This window comes from Leptosomus discolor, chromosome 11 (genome assembly GCF_034619465.1).
Source record: "Leptosomus discolor isolate bLepDis1 chromosome 11, bLepDis1.hap2, whole genome shotgun sequence".
Classification (NCBI taxonomy): Eukaryota; Metazoa; Chordata; class Aves; order Leptosomiformes; family Leptosomidae; genus Leptosomus; species Leptosomus discolor.
In genome coordinates this window covers 18,071,190-18,077,641 of record NC_141401.1, presented here as the reverse complement: position 1 = coordinate 18,077,641, position 6,452 = coordinate 18,071,190, and the positions used below count along the sequence as shown (strand labels likewise).

General features: G+C 52.8%; 1 non-coding gene across 1 annotated transcript; it reads right to left on the bottom strand.

Annotated features, from left to right (window-relative positions):
* Positions 1–5,852: 5,852 nt before the first annotated feature.
* On the bottom strand, positions 5,853–5,924 carry TRNAQ-CUG (transfer RNA glutamine (anticodon CUG)). Its single transcript has one exon. It is a non-coding gene; the product is annotated as a tRNA-Gln (tRNA).
* Positions 5,925–6,452: the final 528 nt, after the last annotated feature.

Sequence of the window (6,452 nt, the reverse complement as noted above, 5' to 3'; positions counted from 1 at the left end):
GCAGGAGGTCAGTCCAGAGGACCTCCAGAAGTCCCTTCCAACCTGCGTTATTCTGTGGTGCACTGAGTCTCATAGGCCCTTGCACAGACAACAAAAGACAAATGCTATGGAAGGCAGCAGGAGCATAGCATTGAAGAGAAACACCAGTTAATCTAAAAGTAGTGCTAAAATGTGTGGAAACAGCCTGGAGGAAAGCAGGATTTTTCAAAGGAATAAGCCTAAGAGCTCTGTTATCCCTGGCATGCCTGAGGCCAGGGCAGAGTGTCCACTGAAGTCCACAGCAGGGTGACTCCTGTTTGCCTGGAGTTCAGGGTTTTTCCCAACTCTTCCACATCACGATGACTCCCAGGTGCTCTGGGAGACTGATCCGATGGCCCTTTGTAGCCTGAAATGCATGGAATGGGCCACTTCAGTCCCGAGACAGGAAAAAGAGCCATGAGCTTCTGGCTCCCTGCCCTGCACCTCGCCACAAAAGCAAGCCACCCAGGCCTTTGACCTCTGGGATGTCCTGCTGATCAAAATAGGTCAATTTGGGTGTGGGTTTCTTTCAGAGAAGAACACAGGCATCTCTGATCATCCTGCTGTACCTGGATTTGCCCTTTTCCAAGAGGTTCTCCACTTCCCAAGCTGAAACCAGACCTCTAGTTGAAGAAGCATGAGGGCCTGTTCACATCGTCAAGAGACATGGCAATGGAGATCCCACGGGTATGTCACTTGAAAGAGACTTTCTTGACCCTCTGGTCTACTCTTCATTCTTATGAATCTATCTTCATTCCCTGGGCTCGTGGGCAGAAAAAACCAGGCTGTGGCAGAGCTTGATGAGCTTAAGCAAGGTTCCCACGGCCCTCCAGCCCACAACGGTCCTTCCTTGCCATTGAGCCTTGGCACATCACTGGAAATGTGAGCCTCTTACCTCTCTGTCTCCTGTGTGCCTACACCGACTCACAAGGAGAGCTGTCTCTCACTGTTAGGCCCAGATCCTGAACTGAAAGCACTTGTGAGCTGGCTTGAGTTGTCCTTCATGACACTCATGCCGGGGCAGAGTGTCCACTGAAGTCCACAGAAGGGTGACTCTTGTTTGCCTGGAGTTCAGGGGTTTTCCCAACTCTTCCACATCACGATGACTCCCAGGTGTTCTGGGAGACTGATCCGATGGCCCTTTGTAGTCTGAAATGTGTGGAATGGGCCACCTCAGCCCTGACCCAGGAAAAAGAGCCGTGAGGTTTTGGCTCCCTGCCCTCTGCCTCTCCTCAAAAGCAGCCCATCCAGGCCTCTGGCCTCGGGGGATGCCCTTGCTGATGAAAACAGCTCCATTTGGGTGTGGGTCTCTTTCAGGGAAGAACACAGGCATGTCTTTGAGCACAAACCAGTCTGTGCTAGAGCCTGATGAGCATAAACAAGGTCTTCACGGCCCTCACTCCTGACCCGCAAGGGGCTTCCCTGTAGCCCACAAGGGTCTTTCTTTGCCGTTGAGCTTTGGCTAATCCCTGGAGCGGTGCATTTCTTCTTCCATGTGGGATTGTGCAGTCTTGACCTTCTGCCTGAACCTACCCACAGTCTTTTCTGTGTTTACGTTGACCCATTGGAGAAGAGTCTCTCAGGGTTAGCCTTAATGCCTGCACTTAGAGCACTTGAGAGCTGACTTGAGGTGGCCTTCATGGCTCAATTTCACCACGGCTTGTGGCCATGCTCAAAACGAAGAAGGCAATGTGACAAAGGCAATACATGTGACGCAAACCCCCTTCAGATCTCCCTGCACACTACCCTGAGACTTTGCAGATAACTGGCCTCGTGAACCTGGGACATAGGTATATTGTTCCGATATTAGCAGGCACCATGCTCACAGGCTCTGATCCTGATCCTCAACTATTCAGACATCTGCTCGCAAATGGGCGCCGTGAACTGCAAGCAGTCCAGGAAACTACTGGAAACCATTGAGGACAGCTCCTAGTATAGGGGAGGGAGAGCCCAACCAGAGGAGAGGCACTGCTGGACTTTTTTTTTACTAGGGCGGAAGAACTTACCAGAGAGGTGAAGGCCTGTGGTAGCCTGGGCTACAGCAATCATGCCCTGATGGAATTCTCAATCTTGAGGGGTGCAGGATGCGTAAAATTAAAGGCAGGACCCTAAACCTCAGGAAGGTAAACCTGTGGCTGTTCAGGGTGCTAGTGCATGGGATCCCTTGGGAAACTGCCCTCAGAGATAAAGGAGCGAACTAGAGCTGGGAGACATTGAAAGACTTTTTTCTTTTCTATTTCTTTTTAGGGCTGTGGAAAAATAACAAGAAGGGTTTCTTCAGGTATGTGGGACAACAAAGGGAAATGAAAGATACTGTACTCCCCCAATGAGCGAAATGGGAGACCTTGCTACAAACAACATGGAGAAAGCAGAGGTACTCCATAAATTTTTTGCCTTAAACTTCACTGGCAAGCGCACTAGCCATGCTGCCCAATCCACAGAATCCAAAGGCAGGCCCTGGAAGAATGAAGTACCACGCACCATAGGAGAAGATCAGGTCTGAGACCATCTAAGGAATCTGAATGTGCACAGGTCCATGGACCTGATGAGATGCATCCACAGGACCTGAGGGAACTGGCAGAAGAAGTTGCTAAGCCACTATGCATCAAATTAGAAAAGTTGTGGCAACTGGTGAAATTCCCGGGGACTGGAAGAGGGCAAACATACTCCCCATTTTTGAAAAGTGAAAAAGGGAAGATCTGGGGAACCACAGGTCCAATCAGTCTCAACTCTGTGTGCAGCAAGGTCACGGAGCAGAACCTTCTGGAAACTATGCTAAGGCACAGGGAAAACCAAGAGTTTATCAGTGAGAGCTAACATGGCTTCACCAAGCGCAAATGGTTCCTGACAAACTTAGTGGCCTTCTACAGCATGGTTAGAGAGTTAATATATAAGGGAAGACCAACTGATGTCATCTATCTGGACCTGTGTGAAGCGTTCAACACTGTACCACATGATCAGGAGGCTGGAGCACCTTCCCTATGAGAAGAGGCAGAGTGAGTTGGTGTTGTTGAGCCTGGAGAAGAGAAAACTCCTAGCAGCCTCCCAGTACTTAAAAAAGGCCTACAGGAAAGGTGGGGAGGAGCTTTTTATCAGGAACAGTAGTCATAGGACAAGGGGTAAAGAAAGAGTGTAGGCTGAGTGTGGACTTTACAAAGAAATTCTTCACTGTGAGGCTGATGAGGCACTGCAACAGGTTTCCAGAGAAGTTCTGGATGTCCCCTCCCTGGAAGTGTTCAAGGCCAGGTTGGATGCAGTTTTGAGCCACCTGATCCTGTCCAAGGTGTCCCTGCCCATGACACGAGGGCTGGAACTGCATGATCTTTAAGGTCACTTCCAAACAAAAACATTCTGTGATTCAATCTATGATCCTAGGTGGTATGAATGGGAATAAAATATTTTAGATGAAAGAGGCAAGGGCTTAATCATCAGTGAGGCCTTGGCAAGCAGCAGCTTCTAGCTGTTCAGATGCTTCATGAGCAAAGAATGTGTGTGGCCCCATGGGGCTCTAGGACATCCCATAAAAGACTGTGCTGCTCCAAGCTCTGCATCCTCCACTCTTGCCTCCCTTTCCTTGAGGAACCAGGTAAGCCTGAGTCTGATTTATGGGCTGAACTGCTGTCATGGTGAATACTCAGGTTAATACTTAGGCTGCCACAGCTTGTACCTGCAATGGAAATGTTCAAGGGCTCACACCTCTTTCCCTTTCGATGGTGGTGGCCGGGGATAGGTGGGAAGAGCAGAAGGGGATCGATGGGGCACAGATGCAGGGAGGTGCGCCCAACAGAATTTGCGCCTTTAGCAGATGGACTCTAACCAAATGGCCAAGTGCATCCAGTGCCTTCTTCAATGCAGCAGTGCTTGCGCTGGGGGTGGGCTGTGATCACTCTTTCCACAGGGGCTTGAAACCCACTGTGCTGGCTCCTTTCCCACAAGTGGGACAGCCTTCCTGTGCTGTGCAGCTTGGAAGGCACGATGAGGGCCGTGGGAGCTGTAGGCACAGTGTGTGTTTTTTCAGAGGGGATTTCTGAGACACCTGTTCACTCCAGCCTGTTTGTGCTGGGATAACCGCATCCACCTTCACTCATGCTGCTGCACCAGGAAATGCAGGAGGAGGTCCTGGTGGAATCAGCAACCAGTAAGGCACATCGGTGCTCCCAGGCCTTCAAATGTAACCTTGGAAGTGAGCTGTCACGCCCTGTGTGTGCTGGCAAGCTCATCTGGAGGCCCTTTCTGGACATGGAGCTAGAAAGGGAGATGGAGGGCAGGAAGGTGTACCTGCAGAGAGCGCTGCAGAAATGATAGACTGGCTGATAACGGGGTTCCTTTTTCCCCTCTGCTCTGTGTTTCAGCTTTGCCTCCCTCTCCGAGAGATGTCTTGCTTCAGGCCCTGTCCCCCACGCCCCTGCGGCTCCTGTGGCCCAACCCCACTTGCAAGCAGCTGCAGTGAGCCCTGTGTCGCCCGCTGCGCTGACTCGAATGTCTTCATCGAGGCCTCGCCGGTGGTGGTGACCCTGCCGGGCCCCATCCTCACCTCTTTCCCTCAGAGCACAGCCGTGGGATCCTCTCTGTCAGCTGCTGTTGGGAGCTCCCTCAGCGCCGGGGGGGTCCCCATCTCTTCTGGAGGCTCCCTTGGTCTGGGGGGGTCTGGGCTCTGTCTGCCTCCCCCCCGCTGCGGTCTGAACTGCTGAACCTGCCGGATCATCCCCTGTGGAGCGGGAGGGAAGATGAGGACTCTGCAGCAGCAGGAGCGTAGCTCCGGCTTGCAGACGGCATGGGTGTCCTCATCCCACCCGGCAGGAGGGACCTGTGCCCGCTGCTCCTCGCTGCACGGCAGGCCTCGCCGTGCCTCCCCTGGCTCTGCTTTGCTCTGAGCTCCTCGAGAAAGGGCTCGTTCTCTTCTGCTTTGCTGAACCTCCTGCTGACGGGGGGAGGGTGCTGGAGTTAGGGGCTGCTCTCGGTGGGCTGGGATTGCCACCAGGTACAGCAGAATGGGGAAAGGCCAGTGCTTTGAGTGGAGATTGTCCTCCTAGGGTAATGGGCCGTTCTCTGTGCCTCCCTGTACCCTGTCGCCGTCTTTCTTGGTCTCTGTTCTGTGCCACTGCACTTGCTCCTTCTCATTAAAGACTTTGTGCAGCATAGCTGGAGACTCGTGCTGGTTTGTCCTCCTCCTTCTCCCTCGATTAGCCACCCACCCTGCAAGGAAGAAGGACAACCTGCCCTCTCCCACAGTAGCAACTATTTTGCCAAGCTTGGATCATGCAAGTTGTGGGTGGCACTCCCCGAGATGATACCAGAGCAACAAAAATAAGCCAGGCGGCGAGCGAGAGACAGAAAAGCCTGAGAGACATAGAGAAAGCAAGAGGCAATGGACAGGGCTGGAAGTACAATAATACCACACACAGTAAAACTATGAGGTTGCTGAAATGGGCTACTGTGCTCAGGGAGTTTTGAACATCTCCATCTTTGGAGGTGTCGAACATCGACGCAAACAGCACCATGAAAAAAGTCCTCTACTTGGTCCTGCTTTGAGCTGGGTTCGCACTGCATCATCTCCACCTCATCTGTTGTGTGATTCTCTGAGGCCCTGCTGGATGCCCTCATCCAGGAGCAGCCCTCAAGCACAATGACACCGAGAGTGGATGGGGGTGCGTTGTCAGCAAAGCAGCAGAGGTTTGGTGAGCACAGGGCAGGAGAAGGGGCACTGCTGTCGGTGGTAGGGCTGGGAGCACAGGAAAGGAGGGAGGATCAGGGGTCTTTAAAGAATTGATCCAAGAGGAAGGCTGTGAAGGTGAAAGCATGGTGAGGAAAGCCCGGAGGGAGCCAAAAGGCTAAGGTCCCACTGAGATTTGAACTCAGATCACTGGATTCAGAGTCCAGAGTGCTCACCATTACACCATGGGACCTCCTGGACATGAGCTTTCTTTCCCCTCTGGCCACCCCATCTGAGCCATGTGCTCCTGGCTCAGCCCAGCAGTCTCTCTGTCTCCCTCGCCCGCTCCAAGTACAGCGCTCTTCCTCTGCAACCAGCCAGTCTCTGCTCGCACAACCCTTCAGGGGAGATGCACAGCGCTCTCGGCAAGCCTGGCATGCCCTGTCTGACTACACCCGGACTGACTGCCTCGGAGCATCCTGATTTTGCATAAATATACCTGCCTATCAAGTTTCCACACAAACCTCTTCAACATTGCACCTCACTAAGTACATTCACGGCCAGACAGCGCTGCTTCCATGTTTGCACGTGCGGTCTCTGCTGATGCCTCCCTTCACCCCCGTGTCGGACAGCCTGTCAATCTGCCTCTGTGTGTTCTTGACTCTCCTCTTTCTCGCCTTGTAGCTCATACTAAGCAGCCAGGTATCCCTATTCTCCATTGCAGTCCTAGCAAAGCTCCTCACCTTGCCGAACGAGGCGACCGAGAGAGGGCAGGGGACGA